Source organism: Schistocerca gregaria, chromosome X (genome assembly GCF_023897955.1).
Source record: "Schistocerca gregaria isolate iqSchGreg1 chromosome X, iqSchGreg1.2, whole genome shotgun sequence".
Classification (NCBI taxonomy): domain Eukaryota; kingdom Metazoa; phylum Arthropoda; class Insecta; order Orthoptera; family Acrididae; genus Schistocerca; species Schistocerca gregaria.
The window spans coordinates 764,506,857-764,516,634 of record NC_064931.1 but is presented as its reverse complement, the minus strand read 5'-3'; the positions used below and the strand labels follow the sequence as shown (position 1 = coordinate 764,516,634).

Sequence of the window (9,778 nt, the reverse complement as noted above, 5' to 3'; positions counted from 1 at the left end):
CACTACCCGGAAAATCCCGGGAAAAGTCGATCCAAAGTTTCTTAGGTGCCTTATGAGTATAAAATGTTTGTCCATTGTCGAGCCGACCTCTGGCCTAGAGGTTGCCGCCACGGTAGCTCAGTGTGTTCGGTCAAAGGGTTAGCAGCCCTCTGTAGTTAAAAAAACTGAGCTAATCGATCAACAACGAACTTATAGAGATGTCTTACGACGTCCGTCCCAAGCAGATGCAACGAACGAAAACGAACAATATGAGGTTTATTTAAAATAAAAAAAATATGTTTAGGGTTCTGCTCTTACGCCAGAGGTCTTGGGCACGATTCCTCCTCTGGCACTTTTTTTTTTGTTTCATTTTCTTTTCTTATTCCGCCAATTACTCAGAAAGTTTCCCAATCCTACATTATCTTTAACAAATTAGCTACATTATTGAATAAAAGTTATTTTATTTTTGTCCAACAACACAATTCATGGCGGTGGGTTTTCCATTTTTCATTGTAATTTATATGAGGAGAAGCATTGGGTTTTTAATCAGAATAACGAAGGCGATTGGGAAACATTCAGTTTTTATATATATAATAATTATAAACTAGAACTGCAGTGGTAATTATCGTAAAAACAAACAAAGCAATAATTTTTACAACATACAAAAGCGGATTTTTTTTCGATCACAGGGCTTTTGCAATAAATCTGTACAAAAACATACCCCATTAACATTTACGAAAATGTTTTGAGTCTCTGATAATTTTCAGGCAAATCAGGCATACTGAATCATGTCTCGGAATGTTGGTAACGATAATTGATGGCGAATAATAGAATGAATTGTTATACAATCTTCCCGGGAATTAATTTCACGATTTTCCTGTAACAATGCGCTGCAATATTGCAAGGAACAGCAGAAAAAAAGGGGTGGGAGGAGGAATCGAACCCGAGATCTCTGGCGTAAGGGTCTCAGCGCTAACCATGTAGGCCACACGGCGGCTCGGCAGTGGGTTAACATTTTATACTCATAAGAAACCTAAAAAACTTTGGATTGATTTTTCCCGGGATTTTCCGAGTAGTGCGTCCTAATATTTTAACCACGTGAGGTGTTAGGGATCCTCTTTCACCACACAAAATTTCGGACAAATCCCCGACCCCACGGTCGTGCTGTCTCCTTGTGAGATAAAAGCTTTGTCAACGTTTGAGAGACTGAAAGAAATTGAGTTCAGCATTTATCTGTAAGCACTGTGACGACTCAACCACGTAATGTCGTGAATTACAAGCTTCTTGACCATTTCGTAACTGATGATTAGTGTAAATAATGGGGGCTATTTGGATTAGTATTCTGAAATTTGACTGTGGAAATATTTGTGTTGTTTGTTTCTCATTGGCTTAGTATTTGCTAAAGTACTGCCTTTTCAATAATATCCAGTAATAAATAATAGATTGTGTTCATACGAAACAGAAACTAAACTAAAAAGGAGAATCACAATGGAAAATTTGTGCCATAGATTGTTTAATATTTCCGCAAAAAAAGAAAATATGCAACTCCTGTCTCTGATTGTCGAGACAAAATGTCACAATATTTTCCTACACTGGGAAGTGCATTGTATTGAACTGAGAAAGAAGTTTGTAGTTCGAAACATATTTCTATGCTTTGAAATCGTTATGTAAAACCCTGATCCCCACATTATAGTTTAATATCTCTGTAAGCAAAGGCCTTCAATTCCTGCACTGTTCGTGTGAGTATCTTTGTAAACACGCATGTACGCACGAACATTATAATCGCTGCATGTCAATAATATCGTTAATAGTTTGACCATAATGTTATCAGTGACGGAGTAGTGGAATTTTACGAAAGTATAGCTAGTGACAGTGTGCGTGATACGCTAGGGGTGCGAGCTGTTGTGGAATAAGGAGGTAATGTGGATGTGTCCTAGAATTTAAAGTGCTCGTTTCTAATTCTTTTCATTACTCCATTTGCATTTCTTAGATTGCAGCATCCCGATTTTCTGAGAGACTTCTTAGTACCGAAAAGTGTCATTACTAAAGGTTTATGACTAGTGCTCGTATATTTTTAGTCTTTTTGTACGTGTCACTGTGTTGCGTTGAATAATATTCGAAGTCAGTTTGTGTTTAATCACCACATTATGGGTAAACAAAATGAGATCTGTATAAGTTCCGTGCTACATTGTTCCATTGTTGTTACTGTCATCTGTAAAAAGAACGATTGTGTGGGATGCAGATGTTTTATTGACACATTCCAGTTGTAGTGTCTCGTGGATGACGCGCTGTGACGCACCAAGCGTATTAGATTGAAAATTAAAACTTATTGACGTTGTCATAGGATATTCGCCTTCAGAAATGAAAGGGGCACTAAAGCAGTATGTTTTTGTATAGAAAGCATTATTTTTCTATTTCATATTGATTTGTTGGTGAATTGCTTTGTTTGTGTCATGTGGCAGTTTCCTTAGATTTTGGTTTACTGCTTAAACACCTAGAAATATAATGAAATAATTTTTCACCGAAACCTTTGTTTGTTCGGGTGTTTTTAAATAGGGTAGCCGAATGTTAAAATTTTTCGCTACGTACTTTCTAAAAATAGGTTGTAAATAAATTTTCAAAGTGGTTTAGGTTTATAAAACTAAGGTTATCGATACAGTCGTATGTAATAACTTCGTAATTAAAAAAAAAAGTTTAAAAGGGCAGTGTCATCCACAAACATCGCACAACACTTTTAAACATGCGATTGCCAGGGTGCGATTACAGGCACGTAAACAAACATGCAGCTATGTGAGCCACGGAGTGCCATACAAATTTTCTGCGTGTTTGGGTACCATGGAAATTAGATTGGCCCCTGGTATGTGCTTGTCGACATCTACATAACTCGGAAACAATATGTGGTATGCGAATAAAACATTGTTGGGTAATCCTTGACACGTTGGAAGAATGATGAATGTCTGATTGATAAAAATTGGTATTATCTATTTGGTGACAGTATTTTCCGCCTTGGATACTGCAAACATCTATTTTGGAAAAATATATGAATGAGAAAAGTGGAAAGGTTAAGTGTATCTGTACTTACTTGTGATATAATTTTCCTATTGTACACTAATAGCGAAAATCCAAAGAAGTGAAATGAGGAACAATACATGTTTTCTGACGTGTATGACTTGGTACCATTGCATGTATCTTCAGAATTGTTCTTCACTTTATACAGGTATTTGAGGACCACTTGCTTGCTTATATTTGCACTTCAAAATGTCTTCATCTATTCGAGTTAGCTTTAGCACTGTAATCAGAGGATTTATGAGGGGGTTAATAATAGTTTTTTATGTTACATTGTAATTGTCATATGACCTAACTTCTGAGAAGACACCTTTGACCATTTATGTTTGTGCAGATCCTAAATGATATTGATATCATCACTATGTGTCTCTGATTTCAGCTGGATTTGTCAACATAATGTATGTATCTGCTGCACCAATTCAACTATTCACCTGACTACTCTTCATCCATATTACATTATGAGAAAAATTTAAGAAATGTGTTATTTAATATGTTTGACTGTGTCCCACATTGTTGTTGTTTTGAACAGCTTAGCAGAATGACTGGTCACACCATACTTCAAATGATTGTTCGTAACCTTTATTTTTGTTGCTAGCATGCTTATAGTTGCAACACTCATGAGTAAATTCTCTTGTAACAAACTGAATTCATATGAAAGCACAGGTTGGGTAACCTTTGTTGAAATCTGGGCCATCTCATTTTTTGGTCTTTCACAGTATTATGTTCAAACAGAAATGAATGCCTATATTTAAATACTGTTATTCAAGCTGTTGGTGGCAGTAATGATACTTACATCATTTTTTCAATGAATATAAGGCATCAACAAATTATATAAAGCAGCAGAGAAAGTCTGGGATGGGAGTATGGACATTCTTCTCTCAACTACCACTTTGACTAACCTGCCATATTCAAGTTGTGGAATGTTGTGAAAAGAAAGGCATCAGGTTTCTGACGTTCAATTGAACCACTAAATTCTTTTATATGGATGATGTGTTCACTATTTCTCCATTTAGCAAGTTAACCTGACAACGTGTGTCTCACAATGACACCTCTCTTCTCGCATCCTTTTCCATACAGCTTTTTTTCCCAATGATGGAGAGCAGAAGAGAAACATTTCTCATCTAAGATTCTCGATTATCCCTTAGCCAAAAAAGGTCACACCAGAGAAACTGGCTTTTGTCTTAGGGCTTGCAGCAGTTCATTGCAGTTGTGATGTTTAAAGTCTGCAGCTCACACCGGTGTGCCATGACAGGCTCCAGAATTACAGTGAGTGGATTACTCCCTTGCAAGTTGCGAACTGCCCAAAAAGCATTACACGAATGGCAATTTCTCCTACCATTTTCCTTAAAGTCCAGTGGCAATGTGATATTGACAGTGGGAGCAGGCTTTAGTGAGGCTTGAAGGTGTCGGTCTGAACTTCCACATTGGTGACTGATATTTGATAGTCATCTTCCTGAGAACTCCAGTGACTATTTGTGTATCTGGTCCTGCATCTATGACTAGGCAAGCCTATTTAGGATAACTAGTGCCCACTCTGAATGAGTATGCCCTAGGGAAGGTAGGGTGAACATAGTGTCACATTTGCAACTGTCTGGGAATCTGCACCCTGACGTTCGCTCATAATCTGCGGATGGAAACAGAGAGAACAATATGATTGGCTATTCGAACATGGTATGTCAGGACTCTTCTACACGGACTGGAAAGAACAAAATTTCATCACCTCATGAGCTAGCAAGATCATATATATGCATTGCACAATAAGTGGAATCACTGTCAAGCAAATAACACGTTAGTGACACTAGTTCAGGGTACACCATCTTCTGGAAAGGAAAGGATGCAGATTGTCAATGAAGGAATAATAATTCTTAGAATTCCTCTCGTTGCAGGTAGCTTAGTCACAGTTATCTCTGCCTCTGCTTCCTCTTTAGACAGTGCTGAAGATACGAATAACCAGTTCAACCATCAGCTGAACAATGTTCTTGTCAGTATACCTACTAAAGATAAACTCTTGCCACTTGACAACTTCAGTGCTAGAGACATTTGCTGTTGGGTAATCAGTGTGTTGGAAACTGCAACACAGGTGGGTTGCAACTTCATGATGGTCTCTGTGGTGGGCATGAGCTTTATATGACCAGTATGCAATTCCATGTACCTAATCATTAAAAGACCGAATGGATGCATCCATGTTCCAAACACTGGCATGTTACTGTCATCATGTGTCAGGATGACAAGAAATATGTTCTGATCAGGAAAACAGCTCAAAACATTGTTGGTTGCAGGACTGTTCACAAACTGTTAGTGAGCCATGTGAGGATTCTCATATATCGTAAGCCACAATCCTATTTCTCAAATACCTTCAGGAGAAAATTCACCATTTACAGCCTTCAGGATAAAACTTTTTGCGGTGTTGAAAGACACACTTTTAGATTGTCTCATCGAAACCAGTTTAAAATACACCATCAAAAAGACTGTAGAGGATATCTTTGGTTTGAATGTAAAGAAGAGAAATTATTTTTATGAAAATAATGAAGTAATGAAGAACCTTATATGTATCAAGTGGAATGCTTACCTATTTCTTGCTCAAGATCAATCCTCTATGGAAAACAAAACATGTTTTCCAGAGCTCAAGTGGAAATACGAAACTGAAATAAGGACAGTAAAGAAAAAGTGGTGACAAAGTCCAAAGAACTCCAAAGTCTGTCAATGCCAGGCACTTCAGTTTGTACGTTGAATAAGAGATGTTCATCAGGGGCACTGGAAAGAGTCAGTTGTATCACCATCCTTGCTGACAGTCGTGGCATCTTGAGCTGCTGGAAAGAGCACTACAGGCCATTTTTAAATTATAGTTTTATTGCTCCTAACAACTTCCAGAAACATGTCTCCCAGCAACTAGCACAACCATAGGTGACAGTCTCACTAAAACTTCGTAGTTTAGTAAGGTTCTAGATCTTACGAAGTTGAGAAAGGCACACATACCTGAAATCCCTCTGGAGACAATTCAAAGTGATAGCTTATCTCTGAAACACTCTTCTCTGTTTCTGTTAATATAGATACCCACAAGGTATCAGTAGAGGTGAAGAATTCCTCAGTTGTCACTATCTTTAAAGAAGGTGAAAGAAGCATATGTAGTAATTACCAAATGGCATATCCTTGCTCTCATGGCTGATAAAATTTTTGCTAAAATTCTGCATAATCTCTTTCTGAGGCTGTATGTTCCAAATATCAGTCCGGACTTCGCCCCAGCGGAGGCACTATTGATATTATCATGTGTATGTGACGACAACAAGAGAAATGTGGTGAACAACACAAGCCTTTACTGTTAGTGCTCTGTGACCTAGAAAAATGTTTGATATGGTGCCCAAAGAAGCTATTTGGGAAATCTTAAAATGTTTCAGCTGAACATTATGTTGAACTGACTAAAACTGTCCGTGATGATGTGTCTTGGCAAGTGCTATGCCAGAATGAAACATTTGATAGATTCTCTATTACTTATGGACTCAATGATACATTCTCATTACGACATTGCCCTGTAACTCAGTCATGCTCAGAGACATTGTCTGTAACCAGAACCTGAATACAGATTGATAGAGGGCTACTTAATTAGTCCACAACATTCTAAAATGTTCACAAGTCCTACCCAAGTAACTGATCTACAATATGCAGGTGACAATGTTTCTCTAGCTCATACACCTGTTGAGTTGCAACTCTCTCTAAACTTTCAGTAGTGCATATGAATGTTTTGGCCAAACCATCAAAATCCTGAAAACAAAGCTACTCACACAGACAGCTCCTACAACTGCCTTTCTGGTTTTAAATGTCTATATCCAGCTCACCTTTGGAACAAATAGATCAGTTCCTCTATCTGTGAAGTATATCAGCAACCAAAGGACGTGGAGAAGAGAATATATGCTGTCACGCATGTTGCTTTTTGTTGTCTCACAATAGGGTCTTACTGAAAAAAGATATGACACTTCATCAAACTGATGGTGTAATGAGCAGTTAGTTCTACCTGACCTATTGGACATTATAGCACTGTCATCTTAAGAAACTAGAATGCTTCAACCAATAAAAGCTTACATACATTATGAACATCAAATGGGATGACTTTATATCAAACTGTTATTGAGAAGGGGAGGATGAATAGTATAGATGCTACTATAATTGGTGACAAACTTAGATTAATTGGTCATTTCTGATGGATTAGAAACCATAGACTTCCTTGACACACATTGTGTGGTGAAGTGAACATAAGTAGAAGGCCCCATGCTGTTTCTCGGAAGTGCTGCAATATCCATTTCTAGAAGAATCTTAAGCCTAAACATTGACACAAGTAATTGGTGTGCCACAGCAGAATATCTTAATCGCTGGTGCCCAACTGCTTCAGCTGCTGCTTTACATTTTGAGCAGGCACGTTGTTAGTTGGAAAATGAGAAATAACAGAGATGCTAGTTTCATCAGGCCCAGACACACCTCCTGCCCTTTATTATGTATAAACTGTGTGGCTGCATGTTTCATGCCAGGTTTGGTCTGCTAAGCCGTTGCAGGCATCTTCACACCTGAACAGCAGTGGAATAAAGAAAATACAGGAGAAACATGAAAATGCTGATAAGAGCATCAGCCGATGTCTACATATATAAATATAGTTTGAAAATAATATACAGTGCATTAATAGGCTGTCAAACATACATTAGCTGTGTACTGGGGTTGAGCTATAGACTACATCTGGTGATTAATCTGCAATTAACACTTGTGTGTTTGGCAGAACATTTCTGGAGCCTTTTTGACGAGTTCTCAAGCTTTGATTTTTCATATTTTATCATGATGGCCATTTCTTGCTATGTAGATAAACAGGAAAGTGGTTTCGAATTTGGAGACACTTAGCGATTTAATTTTGTGAAAAGATCTCAGCGAAACAAAAGGTGCCTTTGTTTTAATGATTGCCAACCCAGCTTGATTATCATGTCACACTCCCCCCACCCACCCACCCCCCCACCCCCAACTCCGCTTTTTCTTATGTTCTTTATCAATCCTACCTGGTATTAAGGATCCCATACTGCACTGCAGTATTGCAGAAGAAGATAGACAAAAGTAGTGTAAGCAGTGTATTTAGTAGACTTGTTGCTCTTTCTGTGTGCTCTGCTAATAAAAAAAAATAGTTGTGGGTTCACATTTTGTACATGATGGTTCCAGTTAATATTGTTTCTGATTGTAATCCCTTCATATTTAATTGAACTGACAGCTTTAAAGCTTATACGAGTTATGTAAACAGACTTTATTTATTATTAAAGTGGATGACACCTCACTCTTTCTTGTTTGGGGTCAGCTGCCACTTTTTGCATGATGCCATTATATTGTCAAGAGGATTTTGTAATTTGGACCTTCTGATGACTACTAGATAGTAAATGATAGCATCATGCACAAACATTTTGAGGTCTGCTTAGATTGTCTCCTGAATTGCTTATACAGATTGAGAATTGCAGGGTGCCTACAATACTTGCTTAGGAACTTGTATATACAACTTTTGATTTTATTAGATGATGATCTTTAACTTACTACAAACTGTGACCTTTCTGAAAGGAAATGAGCATATCGGAATACCATATAGCAAAATAAGAAAAGTAGTCTACACTCTTCGGAGTATGGGACATCATCATCATCAATATAAACTATTGTGAAGTTTGAAGGGGGGGGGGGGGGTGGCAGCATTGAGGAAAAAGTACATGAAATGCTTAAAAATTATATGGAAAAAAAGGTGCAGTCTTTCTCATTTGTAAACTAACTTGTATAATAGTGCTCAAATATTACTTGACCAGAAAAATAGAAATAATTTAATCTGTATTTGCAGATTCATTTAATGGCTATCCAGGGGCTAATCAGTTTCTGAAACAAAGTAATTGCTGGCTGAAGGAAGATGAATACAAACATTTGGCTATTGATAGATCTGTAAAATTTGTACTGGTACATCCAATATTGTTATCTTATGTTAAGTTGTATGACTTTTCTTGTATCAACACACAGCAGAGATTGCTCTGCTGTGTAAGGCACATGGATATTGTCATTATCTGCCTACAAATTGGCATTTGATATGCAGTTACCAGATTAGAACTTGGAAACATGGCACATCATAATGCCGTTTCCATGTCTCCATAAAATATGAATGCCTGAGAGTCATAACTGATGCCTCACCGTCACTCCTTTGAATAGAGAATGTGGAACTTAAAAACAAGTACTGTATTGTTGCATTATTGCAAGTGGTATCAGATTCTGATTTGAAATGCATGTGTTGCTGTCAGTGTGTGCCTTCAAGAGGGGGAAAATGCGTTATTGATGTGTATAGTTGGCTCATCTAATATAGTCACAACAAATCATTTTCTCTCAGATAAACAAATATAATGAATAATTGTTGAGGGTAGAATCTTTAAATGTTTAGTGTCATTGCCTTCTGCTGCATTTGTGAATTTATAGCTCCCTTCGCCATTTTAATAAATCTGAAGGAATTTAACATGATCTCTGTGATACATTTTTTCATTGAGACTGAATGTTTGACAGTATTATTAGCTACCTATTCTTGTATGAAGATAAGGATAGCTAAATTTTTTTCCCCATTCTCTCTCTCTCTCTCTCTCTCTCTCTCTCTCTCTCTCTCTCTCTCTCTCTCTCTCTCTCTCTCTCTCTCTCTCTCTCTCGCAGTATATACTTTCGTAACTGTGTGTAAAATATTCTTGATTTTTAC

At 37.5% G+C, this 9,778-nt stretch overlaps 1 protein-coding gene across 4 annotated transcripts in view; it reads left to right on the top strand.

Annotated features, from left to right (window-relative positions):
- The first annotated feature begins 1,727 nt into the window (after nt 1-1,727).
- LOC126298408 (PRKC apoptosis WT1 regulator protein-like) overlaps nt 1,728-9,778 on the top strand; it is a 52,027-nt gene continuing 43,976 nt past the window's right edge. For 2 of the 4 annotated variants that reach the window (XM_049989727.1, XM_049989726.1), the window contains exon 1: nt 1,728-1,896. The gene's annotated coding sequence lies outside the window, so the exon portion shown is untranslated. The remainder of the gene's footprint in view (nt 1,897-9,778) is intronic. The other 2 variants (XM_049989729.1, XM_049989728.1) reach the window with 1 other exon arrangement.